The sequence below is a fragment of the Phascolarctos cinereus genome, unplaced genomic scaffold (genome assembly GCF_003287225.1).
Source record: "Phascolarctos cinereus isolate Bilbo 61053 unplaced genomic scaffold, phaCin_HiC Scaffold_4;HRSCAF=312, whole genome shotgun sequence".
NCBI classification, from domain to species: Eukaryota; Metazoa; Chordata; class Mammalia; order Diprotodontia; family Phascolarctidae; genus Phascolarctos; species Phascolarctos cinereus.
In genome coordinates this window covers 262,902,491-262,920,108 of record NW_027555847.1, presented here as the reverse complement: position 1 = coordinate 262,920,108, position 17,618 = coordinate 262,902,491, and positions in this window count along the sequence as shown.

Sequence of the window (17,618 nt, the reverse complement as noted above, 5' to 3'; positions counted from 1 at the left end):
CCTGGCCTAGCTGGCCAGAACACACAAATCTTGAGGTACAGTACAAAGCTGAGGTGAAAGTAAAATGCCAATTGAACAACCCTAGGAAGTACTCCACTTCTGAATGTTTTAAGTATCAGTCTCCTGGTAATTTGGAACTATGCCCAAAGGGCAATCAAACTGTGAATACCCTTTGACCTAGCAATATCACTACTAGGTCTGTATCCCAAAAAAGATCATAAAAAAGGGAAAAGGACCTACATGTACAAAAATATTTATAGAGCTCTTTTTGTGGTGGCAAAGAATTGCAAATTGAGGGGATATCCATCAGTTGGGGAATGGCTGAACAAGTTGTGGTGTATGAATGTAATGGAATACTATCGTGCTATAAGAAATGATGAGCAGGTGGATTTCAGAAAAACCTGGAAAGAGTTACATGAACTGATGCAAAGTGAAGTGAGCAGAACCAGGAGAACATGGTACAGTAACAGCAACATTGTTTGATGATCAGCTATGAAGAACTTAGCTATTCTCAGCAATACAATGATCCAAGACAATACCAAAAGACTCCTGATGGGATATGCTATCCACATCTTAAGAAAGAACTGATAGAGTCCGAATGCAGACTGAAGCATATTGTTTTCCCTTTTTTGGGGGGCAGTTTTTTCCATTTGTTCTGTTTCCTCTTTCACAACATGACTAATAAGGAAATATTTTATATGATTGCACATATATAACCTATATCAAATTGCATACCATCTTGGGGGAAAGAAAATTTGGAACTCAAAATTTTATTACAAAATGAATGCTAAAAATTATCTAGTACCTAAGCCTTAAGTGGTTTTCCTCCAGGGCTCTCCTGTGGAGGCTTAAGAAGTCATAGACAATGAGAGAAAGAACCTGACCCTTCTCTGGGAGGCTAGGCTCCCCCAAGATTGGACTCGATGTACCAAAATAAGCCCGGAGCAAGGGCCTATTAGTGGAAGAAGGAAGTGTGCGAAACTCCCTTTCCCCCATCCAATGAGTCTATTGTTACACTCACAAAGAACTCAAAGTGGATAAGATTCTCCTTACCTCTAGAGAATCCTAAAGTTCTCCAGAGTTAATAGCACCACCCTCCAGTTTAGATTCCCCTCATCATCCTGAAGACTCATCTTCCTGAGTTGAAATCTGGCCTCAGACACTAGCTTACTAGCTGTATAACTCTGGGTAAGTCACTTAAACCTGTTTGCCTCAGTTTCCTCATCTGTAAAATGGAAATGGCAAACCATTCTAATGTCTCCACCAAGAAAACCACTAAGGGGGTCACAAAGAGTCAGACATGACTAAAAAAATGACTCAACAACTACAAAAGGGAAAGAAGCTTGGAGGCTACAAGACTAGGAACCCTTGACGATCTGGTGTGGTGGGATGCTAAACTACGGTTGCCACAATTCATTCCTTAATGCCTGGTTTGTAGCTGCTATGAATGATCCTTCCCCTAACTAATATATGGATATCTTTGCAATTTAGGATATTTAACTGTAAGTTTTATTCTTCCTTTGTGAATGTAAATTAATTGATGTTATTAGAAAAGGCACATGGAGCAGAGAGGTGAGAGTAGATACATCCCTAGTGTCTCCTCTCTCTACCTTTCTCCAAGAAAGACTTTGTTTTCTGCCAGGAAGAAAAGTGGGAGATTGGGGTCCAAGTCTGCTCTGCTGTCCTCACAGAGAGGTAATGCTGGGCTAGAATTATATCTATCTTGTTCTTTAAATAGTATTAGTCTAGGGAACAAAGTTTTCAAATTCAAGCCAAACTCATCTCTATTTTTTTAATGGAGATGGTGGGCCCCAAGCTTTATATCCAAGGCTTTACTCCCTTGCTACCAAATACCAGTTTCACAATAAACACACATAACAAGCAGCAAAGAAACCCATTTATCCAATAGCCAAATAGAAATCAGAGGAAGTATGCATATGAAAAATATATACCAGACAATACAGAGTGGAGGAGCTGTCCCAGCTTAACCAGAGAATCCCTAGATCTCACCCAAGGGAATAGGGAGATGATTGAAGTTCTGCATATCAGCTTCTTCCCAGAGTCTTTTTCTTTCTTCATCAATCTGAAGAGAGGTTGACATCACCCATTTTTTCTTTCTCTGTCTCTCTCTCTCTGTCTGTCTCTCTCTCTATGTGTCTTTATCTATTTCTCTCTTTCTCTCTCTCTCTTTCTCTGTCTCTCTTCCCCCCCTCCCCAAGCACACAAAGAGATTGAAGAGATCTGATTCCTCTTGTCTCAGTACCACCCTCCCCTCACACAGGCACAGGATATTGATCTTCCCCAATGGAGTCCCATACAATTGGCCCTTTGAGCCAGAGTTACAAATACAGCTGTACATACGAATGCATACACATCTGTAATAATTACCTTCTGACCTATCTCAGAGATATAAGACACCTTAACATATGAAATCATTAAACAAAAAGATCTGAGTGAATGTTAACATGATTACTGCACCTATAGCAGCTTCAAAGTCTTGAAATTAAAAAGTAAATCAGAAGTTCAAGCTATCAGCAATCTTTGTTCTTCATTTAGCTATGATGCCTGTTTAAAATTCATATTTATTTGTGCAAGGGATAAGCTCCTGGGCCCTGAGGTAGTTTTTTTTTTTTAAGAGACCAACTAAAGGGGCAGCTAGGTGGTGCAGTGGACAGAGCTCCAGCCTTGGAGTCAGGAGGACCTGAGTTCAAATGCGGCCTCAGACACATGATACTCACTAGCTGTGTGACCCAGGGCAAGTTACTTAACTCTGATTGCCTCACAAAAAAAAGACAGAGACCAACTAAGGCCATGAGAGCAAGCCCCTATCTTTATTTTATTTATTTATTTTAGGCAATTGGGATTAAGTGACTTGCCCAGGGTCACACAGCTAATAAGTGTTTGGTTTGAGGCCAGATTTGAACTCAGGTCCTCCTGACTTTAGGGCCGGTACTCTGTTCACTGTGCCACCTAGCTTCCCCTAGCCCCTATCTTTATAAGAAAAGGTCCAATAAATTTAGTATATCAACCATGTGATGAATCAGCCTTCCTTTTCTCTCTCCCTTGCTCTTCCAACCAATGACAGTGCTTGAAGATCTCAAATCACAGCTATGGGTGCATAAGTAACAGATAATACCTTGTTTCCCCACCAATCACTTCCCTAGAAACCCTGGGAATAGAGGAGAATTGGTAAAATATGACTGATATGTTAGAGATGGAGCCTTTCTTATATAAATGGGGATAGCTGGGATGCCGTCTTTGGAGTTGTTATTTCCTACAAGTTGATGAGACACCAATTTTTTATTTTTTGGCAAGGCAATTGGGGTTAAATGACTTGCCCAGGGTCACACAGCTAGTAAGTGTCAAGTGTCTGAGGCCACACTTGAACTCAGGTCTTCCTGATTTCAGGGCTGGTGCTCTATCCACTGTGCCACTTAGCTGCCCCTGGGACACAGATTTTCAGTATCCCGCATTTCCAGACTTCTTGGGGCATCACTTTGTTGTAAAGTAGTAGTGTCAAACTCAAATAGAAACTGGGGTCACTAAACCATACATATCAATCCCTGCAGGCCACATGTTGACTTAGTTTCAAAATGTAATACTATCTGTGTTTTATTGTATTTTTGTTTGTTAAACACCTCCCCGTTATGTTTTAATCTAACCCAGGCTGCACTCAGTAGTTTTGTGGGCCCCATGAGGCCCAGGGGCTGTGTGTCTGACATCTCTGTTGTAAAAAGCATCCTTTAGTACATTCCATTTGGACATGTAAGTTTTGTGCATAGATTTACCTTTTTCCTTCCTAGCATGAAATCATTTATTTAGACAGGCTCTTGCTGCTGAATATAGGAAATAATGACAGGAAATTAATTGCTTCTCCATTCCAAATTATCCCCTGTGAAACTAAACTATCACTAATTCATCTCTTTCCATAAGGAAGCATATAGTCCTCCTACACTCATAGCAAACTAAGTAGTTTGGTCACTCCTCAGAAGGAAAACAAACTTAAAAAGACCATATCTTGAAATTCCAGTCAATCCTCTTTTTACTGCACAGCTACTCATGTAGACTTATGGTACTGCTCTAGGTCTAGGACTCTCCCAGAAGGAAAACACCTTTGTGATTGTTAGCTAGGCAGCCCCTTCCCATCAGACCCATCCCATCTGAATAATTCCTCTCAGGGGCCATATAGATTCTATTACCAAGGATCATGATTCTCTTGATAGAAGGCAAGAACTATTTGGGAACTATGGGAAATTGTATATTGTTCATTTCTGTTATATGAGTGAATTGTAGATTTGGAATTTTTTAAGCCCAAGTCAGAGATAGGTCACTAATCATGGAGAGGCCCTGATCGGAGGCTTTAGAAGCCATAGAAAAGATGAGCAATCAGAGATCCAGAGATCTGAAGGGTATGAAGACACAGGAGCCCCCCAATGAGAGGAGCTGATGTCAGACATTACCCCCTGCCACTTGAAAGAGAAAGAACAGAGGATAAAAAACAACTGTGTTGGTCTGAGTCAGCTGAGAGAGTGACTGAAGCCCAGCAGGCTCTGTGACTGCTGAGAACTCACTGGAGGAGAGCTGACTGGGTTTTAGTGTCCTTTTGCCCTGTCTACAGCATTGCGCTCTAACTGCCAGCTCTCCAGTGAGAGAGAGAGAGAGAGAAAGAGGGAGAGAGAGACAAAGACAGAGAGAGAACCACTAAAAAACAACTCCTCAGAGCTCCCAAAGAGCAGATTCAAGAACTTTAAAGTTTTATAGCTTAACAAGGGAATTAATTACTTGTCACAGAAGGAGCTTAACTGTACTTCAGCACTCAAGCAAGGGAATAGACCTGTAAAGCTGAAGACCCTAGGTTTAGGATTACTATTTCACTGAAAGAGTTTAATTCAGATGCTTTACTAATTAACTTATTATTTAATTAATACTGCAGCAACCTGAGTATGGCACACAAGTGGTTTTATCCAGAGGGGAGTGGAAGGGTTTAAGAGAGGAGTTGGTGATGTGTGGGTACAGTGTGTGGCCTAACAGAGAACCCCAGCATCCAGGCCTGGAGTTCAGAGTGTTGCCTGATGTGTATTGGATTCACTACTTATGCACCCCACTCCTGGGTTTCTGTAAATGTGTTCCCGTTGTCTCTCCCAGAATATGCATTAGTGGGAAGGTGTGACCCTGGTTTATGGGTGAATTGTTATGTTTCCATTTTTCCCTGCTTTTGCCTTCTATTCAGGAAATGTTATGATTTTTCTTACTTCTGCCTCCTTGTTTAGTAAATGTTTTATGTTTAAGAGTTAATGGTGTCTGGTCCAACCATTTTGGAGAACAATTTGGAACTATGCCCAAAGGGCTATAAAAACGTGCATACCCTTTGACTCAGCAATAGCACTTCCAGGGCTGTATCCCGAAGACATCATACAAATGGGAAAAGGACCCACATGTACAAAAACATTTATAGCAGCTCTTTTTGTGGTGTCAAAGAATTGGAAATTGACGGAATGCCCATCAATTGGAGAATGGCTGAACAAGTTGTGGTATATGAATGTAATGGAATACTATTGTGCTATAAGAAATGATGAACAGGCTGACTTCAGAAAAACCTGAAAAGACTTGTATGGACTGAAGCTGAGTGAAGTGAACAGAACCAGGAGAACATTGTACACGGTAACAGCCACATTGTGCAATGACTAATTTTGATAGACTTAACCCTTCTCAGCAATGCAAGTATCTAAGACATCTCCAAAAGTCTCATGATGGAAGATGCTATCCACATCCAAAGAAAGAACTATGGAGTTGAATGCAGATTGAAGCATATTATTTGCTCTTTTTTTCCCTTCTGTTTTGTTTTGTTTCCTCTTTCTGGTGGTTCCTCCTATTGGTTCTAATTCTTCCTTACAATGTGACTAATGTGAAAATATGTTTAATAGGAATGTATAGCCTATAACAGATTGTGTGCCATCTTGGGGAGGGAGGGGGAGAAAAATTTAAAATTCAAAAGCTTATGGAAGTGATTGTTGAAAAATCAAAATAAATTTTAAAAATAAATAAAGAGTTGCTGGTGTCATTGAGACTGCTGTTTATAAATGGAAAGCATACTGAAAGAGGCTTAGAAGCTAAAATGGCTAGTAGCAGGAGAATGTCCCCCAACCCCAACCCTGAACCCTAAAACCCTAAGACAGTGTGAATTATAGCCTTGTGTCTGGAGACACCACCCTGACCTGCCAGCATGGGCATAGGTGGGGTGAGTAAGCCAGCCCCAACCCAGGAACACCCAGGCTACAGATAGAAATGATCCACAAGGCTTGAACATGGAAGAATCCAATATTAAATACTCCTAGCCCTATCTATATTTTAATTTAAAACTCATAAGGGCATCACCTAGGGCACCCCTCCTTAATTGATACTCAGAGATTGAGTACCCCAGAGGAGGGCTAGCCCAGTTTGAAGGTACTATGTGGGTCCAAACTCCTAAGACTAATTGTGCATCAGCCCTCATCAATAATAGCCAGAGGCTACAATTTGCTCAATACAAAGGTATCCAGTGAAATGGTATAACAAGAAAAAGTAGCAACAACAACAAAAAATCTCCCTCATAAATCTTGCACGAACTCTCTCGAAAATACACCCAGGATCATCAAGGAGTGGACATACAAAGCAGTTACAAGCAGACACACACAGGGAACACACGTGGCCAAGGCTAATACCTGATGGCATTCATTTTATTTTATGTGGAAGATACTTTTGTAGCCCTGATGACCAGATATTTTGAATTCATCTTCAACATGCACTATCTTTTTTTAAAAAATATTTAGCATTCATTTTAAAATTTTGAGTTCCAGATTCTCTCTCTCCCCCCAGCCCCTCTCCCACCCACTGAGAAGACTAGCAATATGATACCCATTATACACAACATCTACTATCTTAACAACTCACAGCAACTAGCATGGAGGATTGGAAAGGTCTAGATTTCCTGGATCCCTTATTGTATATCTTTATCATACTTCTAGCTGCAGGGTAATGTTGACCATCCTCTTCTCTGAGAAGTGTTCGGTTAAGTATATATTCTCCCCCTGGCTGACTTTTGCCCAATTCAGAAACTCTGGAACTCTCATACTCAAGATTATCTACAAGGTAACCCCAAGGCTGGAAATGTCTTCTCAGGATTGCTAGTTGCTAACCTATGCTCAGAAAAGAAGACAGAAACACAAGCAGCCAGCAGAAACTGGCAGTTCAAAGCATTCTATTTTCAGTCTTACCTAGGCAAGTTATATATCTCCCATTGCTATGTGCTTCTGCTGTTAAGTCCCCATTATTGCTGGAGGAGCACGGGAAGAGAAATCCTTGCAATCCTCTTTTGCTAGAACTCCAAGGATAGAAAGGTTTGGTAAAAGGAGAAGGGTCCATAAAAGGAAGGGATGTTTCCCCTGAGTCATTCCTATGTGCCAAAGAGAAGGGAGGTTCCTTGAACAAAAGTTTATCTTTCCTGATTCTCAAATTCTAATCATCTTTGAAGAAGCTCCTCTCCTTTCCTGATAACCAGAGAAATTTTCTGTGGCCTCTAAGCAAGGGGTCTCACTCATCCTCCTGGCTGTCTTTCAGCCAGGGGTTAGTGGTCTTGTTTAGCTCTTCCAGAGATGTCCCCTTCAAACAAAGTTATATATCATGTAATAACATGATGTAAATTGGAGCACCCACCAAATTGATCAGGAGTTCTCTTGATTACCCATGCTACTCTAAGAAAATGGGAGAGCCCTCAGAGAGCTCCATTAGCTAGATAGCTAAATATTTCAAAAAGATGTTTCAGAGAAGTAGAGAAAAAAAAAGGTGAGGCAAAGGGAACCAAGAGGGAAGAAGATGGTGGAGAGGATTGCTAGAGCAAATGTCAAGGTATGTGACTGAAACTGAAAGGACTTCCCAGAAGAATTCAATAGGCCAGTTGATGCTAAAAGCAATGGATCCTTTTATTTGGCATGTTCAAGGGAAGGTTCCATGGCTTAACTAAAGGCACCCAACAGAGGATAGAAGGGAATGTGAGAATAACTGTGGTTTGAATAAGGTATGTACAACATGCTGTCACTGATTCTGGTATATACTAGATATGCATTTGAACCCTTTGAGGATGATGAAGACTGATGTTTCCCGCCCCATATGACTCAACACTGAGAGAGACTTGGTGCTTTAGAGATAGTGAAGGAATCCCTTATTGGCTAATAATCTGGAAGAGATAATGCCTCCATAGACCTTTAGAAGGAGAATGTTTTCCGTCCTTCCATCCCTTCCCTTTTATCCCTTATCCTTCCTTGCTGTGGATTGTGTTGGAAATATTTTGAGTTGCTTCCTGTGAGAGTTGGAGAAGGACAGCTTGCCCTGTCTCCAACCCAAGTTGCCATATGGCCATGAACACATGGCAGGAAAAATCCCTGTCCTAACCAGGTAAGCTTGGTCTTGAGTTTTGGGTCAACTCATCTGTGTTTGCTTTTTATTTATTTTAGGTGAATGAATATTGATCCCCAGAGCAATGAATCCAGGTTTAGAGGCTAGCTCATGAGTTTGAGAGCCTCTGTGGTCATGGGTCTTTTGGTTTGAGCTAACTGGCAGGAAGAGGAGTTGCTGTCAATTATTTCAATGCCTTTGACACAGATAATCAACAAAAAGAGGATGAGCCCAAATCTAGGCTTGGTTTTTCCAGAAGAAATCTACCAAGAGGGATACAGTGCAGAGCCAAGGTGAAATATAAAATGTTAACTCAGTAGTACCCCCAAATGCCTTATGTTTAGATAGGGTTTAAATAAGCTTCCAGGAATATCTGGTAGAATTGTAGTCCTAAGTTAAATTACTGGAGACTGTTTTAAGTCTTTTTTTTTCTTTTGTGAGGCAGTTGGGGTTAAGTAACTTACCCAAGGTCACAGAGCTAGTAAGTGTCAAGGGTCTGAGCTGGAGCTCAATTCACTGTGCCACCTAGCTTCTCCTATTGTAAATCTTTCTGTCAATGCATACTTCTAAGTAATTTATGTTTAGCATTTCTTTTGTATGTAAGACTTAATTAGCTGATCCATACCAGATTCATAGTATAAATTGAATACCTTTCTTTTTCCTGATTGGAGAGGCACTAAACATGATACCAAACCCTTGCTTTAAGTAAGTCATCCCTGGGGTGCCACAGTTAGTAGTATAATGTGTAAGAAAATGGAGACATAACCTTTATCATTAGAGACCAGGCTCCTAGCACTGCACCTCAATCAGACAAGGTCCAGAGCAGAGCAGCCCCTTAATGAAAAGGGAGCTGATGCAGTGCCTCAGTCCTCGAGGCTCAGAAGGAGCTGAACAGGAGCAATGGGGAAGGGTACCATAGTAGTCTGCCAGCCTCCTCACACTGCTACAAGGGCTGACACTTCCAAAGCACAGGTGGGAAATAATAGGGGAAAGATACAAGTGGGGATGTCACTAAAGAAGCCCAGGCGCGTCAGTCTTCAGGCTGTGGCAGGAGAAAGGAGACCATGATGATGTTTAAGAAGCTGATCCCAGGACATGGGACATGGGACACCAAGCTCTTCCTGAGACTTATTAGGTCCACACTTTAAATTGTCTTGAATAAAACCAGTAGGCACAGGTGAGAAGGTGGGGGTGGGGTGGGGAACCAGTGAAAAGGTGTAGAATCCAGAGATGTTTCATGTGTTAGGAACAACAAAAAGACACGTGTTACTGGAAAAAAAAATACATAGAGGGAAGTAAATTGAAAGAAGAGTGAAAAGGTAGAAAGAGACCAGGTCATGAAAAGCTTTCAATGCCAGAGAATTTTATATTTGATTTTATTCTGTACCCCTTCTACTTTCCTTCACAGAGAGCTACCCCATATAGCAAATAATATTTTTAAAGATAAAAGAAATGGACAAAAATTAGCAAAATAGATCAATACCTCACTAAAGTCTGAAAATCTGTGCAGTGTACCACATATGTGGACCTACTTCTAATGAAAGGGTAAGGGCACAGGTGTATTCTTGGAGCTGTACTTATTCTTTGTAATTTTGCAAGATTCACTTTTTACTTTTTGGGAAGTTCTTCCATTTATGCTAGTGTAGTCATTGTGTATATTGTTTTCCTGGCTTTGTTTACTTTCCTCTGAATCAGTACATGCAAATCTTTCCATTCTTCTCTATATTCATCATACTTTTTCTTACAACTCCATTACATTCATGTACCATATTTCATTAAGCCATTCTTCAGATGATAGCTATCTATTTTGTTTCCAATTCTTTGCTATCACAAAAAAATGCTGTTATAAATATTTGGTTATGTGGGGACTTTCTTCCTATCAATTGGCCTCCTTGGGCATAACCCTAGTAGTGGAATCTCTGGGTCAAAGGAGATGGACCTAATTGTTCTTTAAAAGTTTGATAGAATTCTGCTATGACTCCTTCAGGTCATTTTTTTTTTTTTTGCCTTTAGTAGTTCCATTACAGCTAGTATTATTTGTTTTTCTGAAACTGGATAATTCAAGATTTCTACTTGATCTGTTAGTTTGAAGATTTTGTATTTTTGAAGATATTCTATTTCTTCTGTGTTTTCAGTTTCGGTAGCATATGTAGGTTCTTGTAATTACATTTTTTTTTGTTGTCATGTTACCTTGTTTGTTATTTTTTATTTGATTTTCTGCCCTCTTCCTTTTAATAAGATTGGTTAAAGATTTATCAATCTTGTTAGTCTTTTCAAAGAAATAGCTTTTAGTTTTGTCATTTGTGTAGGTTATTTTTTTTTGTTTCCAGTTTATAAGTTTCTTCTCTAATTTTTAATACTTGCTTTTATGCTTATGTTTTTTGGCTCTTTAATTTTAAAAAATGAATATTTTGTTCATTAATCTTCCTCTTTCCTATATTATTAGTTTATATTTTAGGGATATAATTTTCCCCTTGAGGATTGCTTTAGCTATACCCTTGAAATTTTGGTATGCTGTTTCATCATTATCGTTTTCTTTCACATAATTATTGATTGTTTCTATGATTTATTCCCTCCCTCATTATTATCTAGAATTTCATTGTTAAGTCTCTACTTGAGTCTGTATTTTCGTTTATTCTTTATGAACTAATTACAATTTTTATTGCATTATGATCTATAAGTGATGTGCTTACTGTTGCTTCCTTTTTACATTTGTTTGCAATATATCTGTGCCCTAATAAATGGTTAATTTTTGTAAAAGTTCCATGGGGTACGGAGAAATATGTATATTCTTTAGCTGTCCCATTTAGAATATGCCATTAGCTTTTATGCTGCAGAGCTTTTAGATTTAGTTTCTCTAACAATTTGTTCAATTCTATGTTTTCCCTTTTATTTTCTTTATGTTAGATTTATCCAAAACTCAAAAATCTCCTGCCACTATTTTATTAGTGTCTTGTAATTCAGTTAACTTTGTCTTTATGGATTTAGATCCTAAGACATTTGTAACATGTAAGTTAAATACTGAAAGAATATTGATATCTATGGTTCTTTTCAGTATAAATTTTGTTCATATCTTTCGAATATTTATTTTTACTTTTTTGATGGCATGATTGCAGCTCCTCTTTTTGGATTCAGCTGATGCATGGTAAATTTTGTTCCATTTCTTCATTGTTATTCTTTATATGTCTTTGGTTTTTAAGTGTGTTTCTTATAAGCAACGGATTGTTGAATTCAATTTTTTAACCAATCTATCACTCTTTTTTGTTTTATTGTGTTGTTTAATATATTCGCCTTTAAAGTTATGAGTTAGGTTTATATTTTCTTCCATTCATTTATAATATATTTTTCCAAATTAGGATTTTCCCCTCTTTTTCTGTAAACGTAATGTTTTGTTTCCTGTTTCACCTTAATGTATTTTTAAGGTGCCCTATTCTCACCAGCTCTCTTCCCCTTACCCTCGAGCACTTTACTAGCTGTTTGTCACACCTTTTTCTAGATTTGGAGTTTTTATTTAATTGTTAATTCCTTTTTCTGTCTTCCTTTTATCTAGCTTTCTAATTTTTCCCTCTTTTTTCTCTTTATTAAGTAATCAAGTAAAATCCTCCCCTTCAATTTGTTTCATTTACTGGTTTTTAAGTTTCATTTTTTTGCACCTCTTCTAGAAAGGATTTCCCTAATTCTCTTCCTTATCTCTATTCCCTTTCTGTCTATTCTGGACTTTTGTTCTTTGATTTATGGCCCCTTTACTTACCTATTCCTTCTTTAGTCTCTGTGGTCCCTGTGAAAATAAAGCTTCTAAGTTAACTATTTTGAGTTCCCTCTTCAAAATAGTTTCTATGTTATTGCCTTGTAGATCTTGCCCCTTGACTCCCCCCTCTCTTTTTTTTCAATGCTCACTCTCAGAAATACCAATTACTGCAGGTAATGGAAAGTATTGTCCAATGGCAGGGATTTTCCTATGATCCTGACTGTTCAATTCTTTACCACCCTTTGCTCTCTCCATGATCGTTATTTTTCTCATTTGCTATGAAATTTCTTCTCTGGGCCCACACCTTTCCATTTTTCTGCGTAACAATTGCCTTCTGGAACTTTGATTCCTCTTCTAATGAGGCAAAATGAGTGGTCTCTCTAAGCACTAAATCCTTGGAGATTATATCCACTATAAGGTCCCTATCTCCTATTATAGAATCTCTCCTTTCCCCCATGGAGCAGTCTTCAGTAGGACCCCCTCTCACCACTGAAACAGGGCTTTCCCCTTTCCCCCTTTCAAACCCTTCCTTTGCCTCCCTCACCCATTTTCCTGTAGAACCTTTTCTTCCTGAGAGGCTACAGAAATTAGTTTTTACTTCATTGTTAACCTTTGACTTGATTAAGGTACATCACATATTCCCTTTTATCATCTTCCTTCACTCTCCCCTTTTATGTACCGTCCTATTCTGCAATTTAATACCACAAAAAATATTCACCTGTTAGTGGGGTATAATGAGGTTTAGTCTACATTCAAGCCAGTTCTTCCAAAATTATTTCCTCTATTGGACTTTCACTTTCACTCTTGTCTCTTTATGTGCATTTAGAAAGAAATCTTTTAAAGACCTCTCTGACATTATTTTGTTGTTGTTGTTAATATCATACATATCATTCTCTTTTTAGCTTTTTTCTATTTGTTCTCATGTAATTTATTTCATTATGTGCACTTTCCTTAATTGCTATATCATTTAAATTTCTTGTATTTCTATAGTCTTGGGTATTTGCAAAGCAAATTTGTTCAGATCTGATTTTCTATGTGAGAATCCTACAAATTTTTTTCCATTAATGGTTAGCAGGGTATGTCACCTTGGGTTGCATCTGGAGCTCCTTTACTCTTCAGAATATACTATTCTATTTCTTCCTGTGGTTTCTGGTAGGCATAAAATAGTCTTGTGTTATTTGAATTTCCATTTCTTTTTGTTTGAAGGTCTTTCTCATGGTTGCTTGAAGAATTTGTTGTTTTTCATTGGAATTGTTAAATTTAATCTCTATATGTCTTGGAGTTTTCAGCATAGGATATTTTTTTTCTGGAGGAGATCTATGGATTCTTTCAACTGACACTTTGTTTTCTGTGTTCAGAAGTTATAGATGGTTTTCTTGTTGGATTTCTTGTATCATGGTGCTCAATTTTTTCCTACTTCTCATGTTCTTGTCATGTTGTTGGGGAGACCTATAATCCTTAGGTTGTCTTTACAGGACTTGTTTTGGAGATCAACATGTTCTGCTTGCACAGAGACCATGTTTGTTTGTCTGTTTGGTTTTTTCTCTTTACATTGCTTTTTGCTCTTCTTGCAGATTGTTTTTCACTTCTATGTATTTGTATTCTTATTCCTTTCTTTCGTTTCTTTGGGGAGATTTGCCACTGTGGATTTAAGTTTTTCTATCCTGCTGTTTATTTTTTGTTATATAGGCTATAAATTCTGCTTATATATATATATATATATATATATATATATATATATATATGTATATATTTTAGGCAATTGGGGTTAAGTGACTTGCCCAGGGTCACATAGTTAGTAAGTGGCAAGTGTTTGGTCTGAGGCCGGATTTGAACTCAGGTCCTCCTGACTTCAGGGCTGGTGCTCTATCCACTGCGCCACCTCGCTGCCCCTGCTTTTATAATTCTTGTTTCTTTTTTAAACCACTCAGGAACATCCCGTTAAACTCCTCAAAAAGACTATCTGCAATAGGTACCTCCACTTTCTCTCCTCTCACTTTCTTCTTAACTCCTTATAATTTGGTTTCTAGCCTTATTATTCCACTCAAACTGCTCTCTCCACAGTTACCAATGATCTCTTAGCTGCCAAATCCGAAGGCCTTTTTCTCCATCCTCATTCTCCTTGACCTCTCTGCAGCCTTTGACACTCTAGACCCCATCTCCTCCTTGAATCTCTTTTTTTCCTAGGTTATCAGAACACTACTCTCTCCTGGTTTTTCTCCTACCTATCTGACTACTCCTCCACTGTCTCCTTTGTTGGATCCTCTTCCAGATCATGCCCTGTAGCCCTAGGTGTCCCTCAGGGTTCTGTCCTGGGCCCTTTTCTCCCTCTATACTATTTCACTTGGTGACCTCATCAGCTCTCATGGAATTAATTACTATTTCTATATTGATAATTCTCCTTTTTTTTTTTTTTGTGAGGCAATCGGGGTTAAGTGACTTGCCCAGGGTCACACAGCTAGTAAGTGTTATGTGTCTGAAGCCGGTTTTGAACTCAGGTCCTCCTGACTCCAGGGCCAGTGCTCTGTCCACTGTGCCACCTAGCTGCCCCTGTACTAATGATTCTCAAATCTACTTATCCTGCCCTAAACTCAGCGGACCTCCAGTCTCACATCTCCAGCTACTTTTAAGACATCTCAAACTGGATATCCAGTAGACATCTAAAAATCAATATATTTAAAACAGAAATAATTGTCTTTCATCCCAAATTTCCCCTCCCCCAGCTTCCCTATTACTGTAGAAGGCAATAACATCCCCCCAGTCCTTCAGACTCACAACTTAGGAGTCATCTTGGATTCCTCAGTGTTTCTCACCCCCCATATCCAAGTTGTTACTAAGCAGAAGCAATTACAAATCCTGACTTATTACAGAGTAGAGACAGCACCATTTAGTCTGGGCCATTCTTGGGCCCATATTTGGAACTGATGGTTAAGACTGACCTACCTGCAAGGGGTGATGAGGCGTGGAGAAGTATCAATGAGTGGGACATGACAGAAATGCCAAGATTATCTAGCCAGTGAGTAGGCTGACATAAGACATTCCAGGGGTAATGGGTAAGTAGGTTTATGCATCTGTCCAGATTGCGTTCATTGGTGGAAGTCTATAAATTCCCCTATATGGAAGTTATATACAGCATACCTGTATATAGCCTATATATTTAGGATAATTTGTTTGTGACTAAACTATACCTAAATTAATGTACAGAAGCTGTTCATTCAATGCTGGGTTAACAAACCCAGTGATGTTTTCTATACCATGACCAAAGATTTAGGAGAGATATGTCTAGATAAACATGTAAGAAACAACCTTAAAATAACAAGGGGATGGATGCAGGGGTGTTCTGGAACAGGCTTGAACTGGTTTTCAGTGTGAGCATCTATACCTCAAAAATTAGTAAATGGTACACATCAGGACTTGATTTACTCTTTTGTTGATTTCTAGACTATAAAATGTGATGGATAAAATGTAAATAATGCAGATTAAGTTGAAAAGGGTATTGCTTGTACATTTTTTCTGAAGAGCCAGTTGTTAAACACTTACCAACACACTCTGAACATGCTAATTTACATATTTCATCAAGTTAGAATGTAAGCTTCTTGAGGGCAGAGACCCTTTTTGCTTTTTCTTTACATCCCAGTCGTTGTGACTGTGGTAGGTAGATAGTAAGTGCTTAATAAATGCTTGTTGATTGGCTGATTGATGGGTAGGAAATTCAGCATGAATTCTCTGAAAGCAATACTGGGATCTCACTGTTTGAATTCAGTGGCAATTAACAGAAATTCTTTGTAATTAGCTCTTTGGGACATTATCCCCAAAGCATCTGAAGTTTTTCTCTTTGAACATTTTGCTTTCTAACCTTTAAATTGTTCAGGGACTATAAGGAATCCCCAGAAAGCAACAGAAGATTTAAATTTGCTCATAACTTCAGTAGCTGATTCTTTGGAGTTTTTCTCTGTCACAGAACAATTTTGAAAGAAATGGAAATGTGAGTTTGGGCTTTGCATTAAATTCTTTCATATTCTTAACCTTTAAGAATGATGCATGTTCTTTCCTAAGATTATCAAATTTTGTCGACTGCAAACCTGACATATCTCATAGAGCAGCAGTGATTGGGAAACTCTATCAAATCATCTTCACTTCTGACTTACTTTTGCTATTGAATTCCACACAACCTCAAATCCCAGAAAGTTAGGCTCAGTCCTAGTCACATCAATAGTACAATTTAGCACAGAAATTTGAGAGATTTTGGCAGTTTGTTGAATTGAAAAACCACAACTGAAAAGGGAAAAAAGGGTGTAATAAGTTCCAGTCCTGCCTGTGCTACAGACTGGATGTGTGTCCATGAGACACTGAATCTTTCAGTGCTCCAGGAAACTTTTTAAGACTGTAAGTTGCAGAGAAATTGCTGACCTGCATTGGTAGAGGTGGTGTCCTCGTCTGGGAGTTTTCTACGTCAATGAGATCACAGGTTCAGCCCTTATCCCTATCCCTAACAAACAAGAAGGAATCAAAGCCATGAAAGGGGTGCATGGATAGATTTCAAGGTAACTATGACTATAGTGGTAAAAAATAATTACATCTTTTTGTTCACTAACCTCTAACTGAAAATTAGTATGTCTTTCAATTATGAATTTTAAAAAATTAAATTAATTTTTTTCAAGCAACAGGAATCAGCAATTATGATTTCTAAAAAAAAATTATTCTAAGAAGAAGTCGTTACATTTTCATCAGATTGACAAAGATGTCTATGACATTAAAAAGGTGAAGAACCTTTAACATTTAACTTCATATTTTCAAAGTTGTTTTAATATTCAATATACTTCCTCTAACTTCTTGAGTGTGAAGAGCTGGGAAAAGGAGGTGCCGGACAGAAGTAGAGCAGTTGGGGTAGGACATAGGGGATGAGCAAATAGAAACAATGAGTGTTAACTATCCATTTGACTAGAAAGGCAGGAAGGAAATGGAATAGAGATTATAGAATGCCCCGAGTTTCGGGGTTGTTTTTTTTTTTTAAGACAAGGGACTTGGGTAAGTCTTAATACAGCAGGGAAAGAGAAGGAAAAAAAGAAAATGCTAAAGAGTAGAGACATTTAAAAGCATATTTAGCTTAGAAGAAATCAAACTTAGGGGAATATGACTAATCATTTAAAATATTTGAAGGGCTACCAGGTAGAAGAGGGATTGGATTTATTCCCTGTAATTCTGAAGGGTATAATCAATTAGCAGAAGTGACAGGAAGGTAAATGTACTCTCAATCTAAGGAAGCATCTCCTAACAATTAGAAGGGAAAAATCAAATAGATTGCCTCATGAGGTGAGTTTCTTGTCACTAAACAGAGGCAGGATGATTGCCTCTTGGGATATTGTAGAAAGGATGCCTAAATGGAGTGAAATGTTGAACTAGATGGCCTTGAAGGCCCTAAATCCTCGAGCCAATTAAG